Here is a 9935-nt window from a genome sequence, read left to right on the forward strand (position 1 = left end):
TGTTCAAGGCATTGCAACATATAAAGGCGAAATAATACAAGCTACGTGCGAAGTTGGTTATTTTAGTGGAACTACATAGAAAGAACAATTGGTATATTTAGCACGAGGTGACATGTTAATGTTCGAACAGATGGCAAACCCCGCCCATTCAACAATCGTAGGCATTTGATATTTTGGAATGGAAAAACCTTGTCAAAGTTTGCTCATTGATGTACGCAAAGACACGCATTTGATATTTTGGAATGGGACAACCTTGTCAAAATTTTCTCATTGATGTTAGCAAGAAGACATGCGTTTGATATTCTCGAATGGGATACCCTTTGCTTTCAGCAGCATCGATCGATTTTTTTACTCTTTAGTTGTGAAGTAAATATTGGCTCTGACATTTGAATCACTGAGATGCATAATCATCGATTGTTTTGAATGTTATCTATGAATTGCCAGGCCTATGAGTTCGATTGCAATGTACATGCATGCTAAAAAGATGCTCAACCTTTTTGTACGGGTGAAACTGCTGCAAACGAGGTGGTAACCGTGCGTCCTAGGAATAATGCTAGTACGTATTGTTTTGCATGTTCATCCAATACCTGTGATACAAGAATTCGAACCAATCGAACTAAATTCATTCATACACGGTCGTATCTATATCTATATCTATCTATCTACTACTCTTATAAAAAATAGAGTTGGTGATGATGGTGTGTCTGCCATCCTGCAATATAGGCCACCCGATCTATATCTGACGGATAGGAAGGAAACTATGGCAATTTTGCAAAAAGATACACACATCCCTCTCCACAATTGCAGATAAGGCCTTCCCTCGTTCATCCTTTTCTCTCACAAGATAAACTACTCATCCAAATGCATCTTGATGTTCCATGCAATGCATGGTCATCTTGCTAGTCTACTACTCTTATAAAAAACAGATTAGTGATGATGGTGTGCCTACCATCCTGCAATATAGGCCATCCGATTTATATCTGACAGATAGGAAGGAAACTATGGGAATTTTGCAAAATGATACCCATACCGCTCTCCACATTTGCAAATTAGGTCTTCCGTCATTCGTCCTTTTCTCCCACAAGATAAACTACTCATATAAATGCATCTTGATGTTCCATGCAACGCATGGGCCTCTTGCTAGTTTCATATAAACATGCCAGATTTCATTACATTTCATACATTCTTCAACAAAAAAGAGGTGCGTTGGAGGTATAATTAATTATCCTAATCTATAATCCCCGGCGCCCATTTCCCGTGTCCGGCTGAGCCGAACAGAAGCTTATTCTCCTGCACTGCTCTCCGACTCCATGTCGCCGCCTAGAAGCTAATCGGCCATGAATGTTCAACCCACCAAGCTTGGCTTCAACCGGAGGGTAGCAGCGGTGGCCTTACTTGGACCCAAGCGGCGGCGACCTACCGTGTTCTACTCTTCCTCATTTTCTATGTGGCGTGGCCTCGTTGGCAGTGAGGTGGGGCCTCGACGGAGACGATGATGTCCTCTGTCTCGTTGCCCGCTGGGCAGCGCCTCGGCAGAGCGGGGGAAATCCTCCCCCTCGTTGCCGGCAGGTTGGGGCCTCGGTAGAGCCGACGATGTCCTCTGCCTCATTTTGGCGGGGCGGGGCCTTGGCGGAGCAGGGCCTCGCCGAAGCTGGCGAAGTCCTTCGCCTCAGTGCTGGCGGGGCGAGGCCTCGGCGAAGCCGACATTGTCATCCGCCTCGTCGTTGATCTCGCCAAACAACACCTCGCCCGCTTCATCGCCCTCTTTGTAGGCGGACGCAACCTCCGCCACCCGCATGCGGTACCGCCAGCGCGCGAGGCGGCTCTCGCGGGCTGAGTGGTACGACTCGAGCAGCGCCTCTTGCTCCGCCCGCTCCACAACGATATGCTCCTCCGCCTGCAAGTGCTCCCAGAGGACATGGTGGCTGTAGGCGGCGTCGGCCAGCGCCTCCCGGAACTGCTCCTCACACTTCTGCCTCACCATGCCCATGTATTGGGCACGGGCCTCGCCGACGGTCATGGTGCCATGCACTGGCGAGGATGGCGCGGAGGAGGGGGTTGGCGCCGGATCATCGACTACCAAATTCTCCATTGGGACGTCGTCATCCTCCAGCTGCCTGCAGGCCAGCCAGTCGGCAACAATGGCTACCATCTCCTTCTGGTCCGTTGTCCGCCCATCCTGAACGCTGGAGCGCGACGAAGCCATGGTGGGAGTGGTGTGGACAGGAGAAAGGGAACGAAGGCGGATGACTACGGCTATGGACAATGCATGCGTTTATATAGGAATGGTGGGTGGCAGACGGACTGAGGGGTGCGCCGGAGTAGCCACCTCGGCAACCGCATCTCATTAACGCGAGCGGCAGACGGACGAAACTTGTGTCAGTTGAACGCGGAGATATCGCCTGCACTGGGAAGCGACGCGGGCGGCGCTGATCGTTTTGGGTGGAAAGCTCGTGCGGGCGAGGGAGGGGGTCTGGGTGGGCTAAGGCGGTCAGACTCGTGCTTGCCAGCGGTCAGGTCTAGCAGCCGGACATGCTGGCTTGCCAGCGAGCTGGCTGAGCTCAGCAATGACAATCAAACGATGGACACGGCTTCCGACCTGGAGCCAGCGCCACCGCCCAAGCCGGTTCATGCCGTGTTCACCATTGAGCAGGTGCAGCCGCAGTTTGACGCCCTAATGGCGGAAGAGCTACCAGCACAGGAGGACCTGTGCTGCAACCTCCGTCTCCTCAATGAGCACCGGCTCGAGGAAGGACGAGTCACCGGCGAACAAACGAACGACAATGTCGTCACGGACATGTGCCCCTATGATCCGGGCTTCCTTAATGAGTAGCGGGCGCTGTATCAGACCATCCGTAGGGCCCGTGAGGCCCTCTCCACCGTCCTTCCTGTTGTTGCGTTCGTCTTGATGCTGCCGTCTCGCGTTGTCAACTTGGTCAAGGAACATGAGGAATCAGGAGATGACTTTAATTGGGGAGGATGATAGTGGGGACCCACCAGGGCCATAGCCGCACATACGCAAGTGCCTCCTTATTATATACAACTATAATATTTTTTGCATCCTGTTGGTTTCCCGACATCATGGTCCCACACCATTATCAACCTATATCTTTAACTAATAATAAAGGACGGATTGACTCCGTGGGTTCATCGTCACAATACGATTCCGCACAGTCGTAGTACGCTTTTACGATTCGTATAGACAAAATCGTAATATAAACGAGGTGGTACTAGTAGCATGTTCATCCGTCCGTCTAACCTAGTTCGCCTATCGCACGTAGATGTCGGGTTCACCATCAACAATTTTACAAAAACAACCCTAGCTTTTAGAGGAACCAACCCGTAGTCCAGATGAAAATCAACACAAAACGTATGATGGTACGAGCGACAGCCCAGCCGTATGACCCACGATCCATCTCATCTTCCACCTCTAGCGCGCCGCACCCCTGCCACGCTGCCGGTCTTAGCCCCTACCCTACCCCAAGTCCCCCCACCCTCGCGGCCTTCCACCGCTGGCGAGAGTCCACGGTGCGGCCGCTGCTAGCTCCCCCTGCCTCTGCTACCACGGCACCGCCGGGAATCTTATCCCCCGCCATGCGAGTTGTCATGGAGGCAGAGCTGATTCGCCACGGGTGTGACGGCGGGGGTAAAGATGATGGTGCACTTGGAGGCACTGGGACGGGGAGCGAGGTGAAGAAGATGGGGTAGAAAGCAGTTGTGGTGCATGTGTGCCTCACCTCCATTGTTTTGTGACCAAGCCCACCTGAAATCTAGGCGGCAAATTATTCATGGTGAGATCATCCGAACCCATCTACTTATGGATAATTTTATTTGTGAACCTGTCTGTAGTTTATTTAGCTGGTCTTGTATTCTCTTGTTTCTGAATAGTAGAGTCTTCGGCTGAGGCCATGCATGGAGAATGTGATCTCTTGATGCATCTATGAGCCGTGGGTCTGATAGGTCTTCTGTTTTGCTTCTACACTTATTAACGTGTGATTAACTTCATATTCTCTTTTCTGGCAAGCAGTTCATCCTATTATAGATTATTAATTATGCATGAATCAAGTTAGTTATTTTTCCTTTTGAGATGTGTTTCAGGACAAGTGGAGCTATCTTTACTAAGATGAACGGTGCCTCTCACATCCATCATTGCCTGTATTTTGGATTTTTTGTAGCCTTGATGTTAAGTTTTTGTTTGGTAGGCATAGCACCTAATTTATAATGAAGTGCGTCCATCAAGGGAACTGTTTGATGTATATCAACCATGATAGAATCTATCTTAACACTGCCCTATTTTCTGTGATTCTCCAAGGTTATGCAAATCTTCATGGCTATGATAGATTGTTCAAAGAACCATTTGAACCTTGGAAGGCATATGTTATACGTATGTTTTTGCAATCCGTGGATGAACTATTTTAAGACATGTAGTTTACATTCAGTTCATAGACAATGTTTTATAAGATAGATAACTCAAAAGATAGTTTGAACCTTGGAAGCGGTCTGTTCTTATACAATTTTTAAGAAAATAAGCAAATGCTAGAACTAGATCAAGAAGTTTTCTATCAACTGTGCCCCGGAGATACGGTCGAAGCACACCCGCCCCCTGTGCGTCTTTCACGACATTCTTTGGTGCCGGGTTTCTTACTATATCATAGCATGTTTGCTTGACACAAGCAGAGACGGACATGGTGCTAGCTGATAGCACTTGCTAACTTAAGAAGTTTACACTACATACCTTTTCTCTAATTAAAAGAGAATTTCTTACCAAATATTGAGACAATTTTAGATATATGTCTCTAAAGCAACTACTCAATATTGTAGAGTATACCTCCATAATTCTCCATCTGAGATACTAAAGTTTATTGATGATGTTTGTTTCAGGATATGCGGTACAAACCATCCCTATGAGAAATCCAATGGATTCGATGCGAATTGAGGAAGGAGCCGGAGCAGATGGTGGGTTGAGGAAGGAGCTGGAGCAGAGGCGGATTTGAGGCTTCCCCTACACGTGCTAAGAGGCAGGAGGAAAATATGAGGCACCGGCGATCCGGACGCTGCAGTGTTTTCTCCGTCTCTCCTGGTAAGCCCTCGACATCATCTCCCATACCCGCTCCATCCGAATTCAGCAGCATACAGTGACAACGGTTGCCGACGTCCTCCTCATCCATGATGCTCCAATTTGTTTGTTTGTTACAATCCACATCATACACGGTTCTGCATTGTGGTGTGTGTGCCAAAGTTCAAAATTGCATAAGTTCTAGGACCATCTGGAAAGAACATAAAATTTATGTTTTCACTTTTCAGTCACACAAGTCTGCTCCCCATTGTTGATAGCTTCAAACTGAATGTGGTGCAGGTGCGAGACCATAAATTCAGAGGATGTGCAAGATGAAACATGGTGCATGATGCTTCATGAGCATAATTGTAATGATTACAAACTTTCTTAGGAAAACCAATACAACAGTGATAAATATAATTTCATTTATAGCACATGTTTTGAACTGTATTTTATATACAATTTCTATATCATGGTGGAACACAAAATTTAAATAGAAAAGAATAGCACTGGCCAATGTATATTTTGCAAGTTTAGATATATACATGCTTAACTAAAGTATGCACAATGCATATTGTGGAATCACACGGCAAATATTCATGCTTTACTAAATGCATATGCTCCATTTTGACAACTGTGAATCTCTTTTGGGGACAGTTCTATGTGGCCTTGGATCAATCCTGAACTGGTTGGTGTTATATACCCATTCTCTTCACATGACCCAATAGGTATTAGAGAGGAACATGTTACTTTGGTTACTTTTATCTTCATTTTACGCAATTTAGCTTGTTGCAACTATGGTTGTATGTTGCAGTTGATAAGATCCTTTTAGTTAGATGGCAATCTTCTATCCTTTTCATTGTACTATGTTTTTGAAGCTCTGATGTTTACTTGAAAAATAGAAACTAGCAAAATTTTGTTTGCCGCTGCTTGGTCAGGCAAAGCCACCTGCTCGTTACTATGTGCGGTTCTCTTGCTATTTTATGGGGTGCAACCGGAAGTGGCAGAAGACTGTAGTTGTGTCGTTGTCACATTTACTGATTTGATGTTTATTTTCAAGATTATAGTATTTTTACCAATTTATTTCTTCTATTCCTTCTAGATAATTTGCTTCAGTTCTACATGGTGAAACATGCATATTTTTCCCGATATATTGGGCACCAGTCCACCTCTCATGAGATCTCTGACTTCTCAACGCATATTGAGTTCGCTAAATTATTTCCTCTAGTTAACTATGCTTGGGTTCACAAATGCGTGCAATTGATTTCAAATGGAGGTTATTTCTTTACTAATTCTGTGCTATTCCACTTTCAAGCTTTTGGACCTAGAAGTGTAATACTAGCTAGGTTAGCTGCATAAGCGGGATTTATATGGCCTGAATTTTTATTTCACAGTGTATAAACTGATTCGGAGCATTATGACTCCTTGCATTCTGAAACCTTTTATTGTATGGTTTTGTCTTGAAAGAATTGAAGCAATTTTTCTATGGGAGATAATATAAATGTGATTCCGAAACAACATGCAGCTTCATTAAGTTTCTTATTTACCAACTTAAACATGGTCTGTAATAGCACAACTAAAGTTTCTAAACATATCATTATAAAACTATTGGCTGGATTGTCTTATGTATGGATTCTTCAAGGGACATTTCTACCGAATTACAAGTTAGTTTTACATTTTTCTAGCCGAGCTCATTGTCTTTGGATTGCCAATGCTTGGATGGGTTTGTGATCAAGTGGACACAACATCTACCGTCAGTGAGTGTTAAGTAAGGGGTGACCTGAGTGGGCGCCGTGTTGAGATAGAGTATGTTAGCATGTGGGGAGGGGGAGGGGGTCTTGAGCCATGCTTATTTTTGGTCTACGTCTATGTGATATGTTTTTTTCGTAGCAACGCACGAGCAATTTTGCTAGTAGTCAATAAACGAGAGAATTGCACAAGGAGCGGCCGACAGCTAGGACCCAGCAACTCGAGCAGTTTTTGAGGTGTGAGCAGAGTTTTTCTTGAGCGAAGTTTTGTTGTTGCTCAGAGGAGATCACCTGGGCGGGCTGTGTCCTGTCTAGCCCAGGCTATTATTTTACGTCGACCAAATATCTAGCTCAGATATTAATTTCTTTCAAGCTGAAAATGGCTAGCCCAGCTATACTTTTTTTGAGGAATACCCAGCTAAGGTCAACTTGTTATTCTCTGCCCCGCTGGGCTACAAATCTTTCATAGGAAGCGTGCATTAGGCTTAACAAGAAAATGGGCTTTAGAAAATAATAAATGGGATGTAATTATAAAAACTAGGCTGTAATAAAAGGTCCAGGAACTACGAAGGAAGAATTAAGGTAGATGGCGCTTCCCCTCCCACCTCCCACCCACCATGGACGACGATCTCCTCACACCACCATTGATCTAAGGATCCCCTCTGATCATTATCTCCGGCATCTTCTTCTCTTCCTGGTGACACTATTCTCCTATGGCAATCTTCTGGATCAACCATTGGCTTGGATTTCTCCAAGGGTTTTGAGTTTGCGGGTAAGGTTTTCTAATCTACTCGATTTCCCGTTCATCCTACACATGACACTAGCCATCTCATGATGGTTGTGTCTTTTGGACGACATGATTTTCGTCTCTCGGGTGATTCTGTGGCAGCGGCTTTGGAGGCGGCCATTGGAGGTTCGGCAATTGAGTTGGGTGTTTTATACTTGCATGACAAGGTTTATTCCTTCAATGTCTCATCTAAGAAAGTTGGTTTTTGTGTTCTTGATCTTCGTACGTTTGCTTGCCCAAATTTTAAATGCTATTTCAATCTCTGGGGTCGTGGAGGACCTAATTGGGAGCGTGAGTTAATCGTTGGAAATTAGAGTGTGATGCTGAATGGATTCTAGTCAGTCCTTCCAAGCAGCGTGCTGCTTTAGGCATGTTGGCTATGCATCATCCACCTCGCAAGTCCTCCATTAGATCGGCGCATGCCATTAGGAAGAAGCTTTCCTTCGCCACGTTGCAAAAATATGATGCATGGAATATCAATACCCTGCCACCCAGGATGATATTGATGATGTCTCTTCTTCGGGTTATGATCTTTCTTCCCATGAGATGGTTATTGCTCGTCCCCCACCGCAGGTGAACCTTCATTGGACGATGGTCGCTCCAACCATTATTTTTGGTTCTATTAGATCGCCGGTGTTTTAGCCCCCCGATATCTCAGCCAGCTCCACACAACTGCATGATCTGCATGGCATGGACGAGAATCTTCAAAATTTTGTCACGTCAAATCCGGGATCTCTAGTTTCCCATGTTGGGCCAGGGTTAGCGTCTGGGCCGGACTCTCACCGCCCTGAGGATGTGCAACAGCGTGACATTCCTTCAACACACTAGGCTGATGCTTTGTGTGATGCTATGGTCGATGACATGGTGGCCCGCGTTCTATCCTGCAGTATATGCCATCAACAATGCCACATGTCAGCTGCCTGGCCAGTCTGCCTAGCCTGTAATTGATTTGGTCACCACCGTTTTCAATGCAATCAATGGGCAAGGGATAATGGATATGTTTGGAAAGTTAAAAATATATCATGAAATCCCGGTAAATCACCGGCGGTTGTATCCATACCTGCCACGAGTCACAATCCTATTCAACCACCAAGGGACTCCTCGGTTTTTGAGACGACCACCCACGTGCCCCAGTGGGGTATTGTCATGTCCCAACCGTCCTCGCCAATTTTCCCAGCTTCACAACCATCGTGTCCACCAACAATGGCCAAATTTGCTCTCGACCAGATGGAGTTCATCCCGTCGGGCTTCGACATCATCGACGGTGGCCCGACTCATCTGCCTCAGACCTTCTTCTTGCATGCGGTGGATCCAGACCATCGCCATGAGCAGTACGCCATCGGCATCGTCGAGCCTCCATCACTGCCAGGGAAACTTCAGCAGTTTCATCAGACGGTTAGTGATTTCATGATTACTCAGCTCCACCGTGATGTGCTTAGCGATCAACCATGGATTGAGGGCGTTGGCCTGTTTGAGTTCCGTAGCCCTGCATCTAGGCATGCCATCATGGGTCATCGACCCTACGATCTTGGCAATGGTCACTTTGTTCGTTTCATACCGCATGACCATGGAATCAATCATAGAGCTACTCATGGTTTCCGTCGTGGTTGGATTATGCTTTTGGGAGTTCCGTTAGACTATTGCACCACACAATACATATCTGATAATGTTGGTACTTTTGGTCGCTTTCATCTATGGCATCAGGAGGATCCTCGCATGGTCAGAACCTTGGTTTATGCTTCTTTTCCATACCCTGAGCAAGTTCCTCACGATGTGGTTTATCGCGAATATGCAGATTTTGTCTGCCACCCGGGTATCTTGGACTACCCCTGTTTATGTTCTGTCTGCTGAGTTCGCTGACATCTTGCCAAGAGACGAGGATCAGATGCCCCTCAATGGCAATCCGCACCCTTTGCCTAGCCAGTTGCAGTTTGACAATCTCAATTTTGTTATTCCTGAGTTTCCTCAGTTATGCTGGGATGACCCACCGGTGCCACCGCAACCTACAAATCAACACCAGAACCAACAGGGAGATCTCAATGATAATAATGTTGTTGTGGATGACTGGATTGAGGATGAGGACCAGCACGTTGTCTCCCAGGAATCAGTAGTCATCTAGAATTCAGGGCCAGCTAATAGCTCTGATATTGACAATCAACAAGCTCTAGAAGTTTATCAACCTCCCGTGGTTCAACCCCCGATTATTATTGATCGGGTGCTTATTGTTTTTGGACGTGAGATTCCACCAGTTATGCAATTGACAAGGAATTTTGCTCATGTGATGCCTTTTCTGTAGGTCATGCAGATACCAAAAGGAATGCCTGCCATCAGCCCTTTCAAGCCA

At 46.1% G+C, this 9935-nt stretch overlaps 1 long non-coding RNA gene across 1 annotated transcript; it reads left to right on the forward strand.

Annotated features, from left to right (window-relative positions):
• The first annotated feature begins 3371 nt into the window (after positions 1-3371).
• LOC119300725 lies at positions 3372-5663 on the forward strand. Its single transcript, XR_005146678.1, has 3 exons — positions 3372-3791; positions 4882-5080; positions 5357-5663. It is a non-coding gene; the product is annotated as an uncharacterized LOC119300725 (long non-coding RNA).
• Positions 5664-9935: the final 4272 nt, after the last annotated feature.

This window comes from Triticum dicoccoides, chromosome 5A (assembly GCF_002162155.2).
Source record: "Triticum dicoccoides isolate Atlit2015 ecotype Zavitan chromosome 5A, WEW_v2.0, whole genome shotgun sequence".
Lineage (NCBI taxonomy): Eukaryota > Viridiplantae > Streptophyta > Magnoliopsida > Poales > Poaceae > Triticum > Triticum dicoccoides.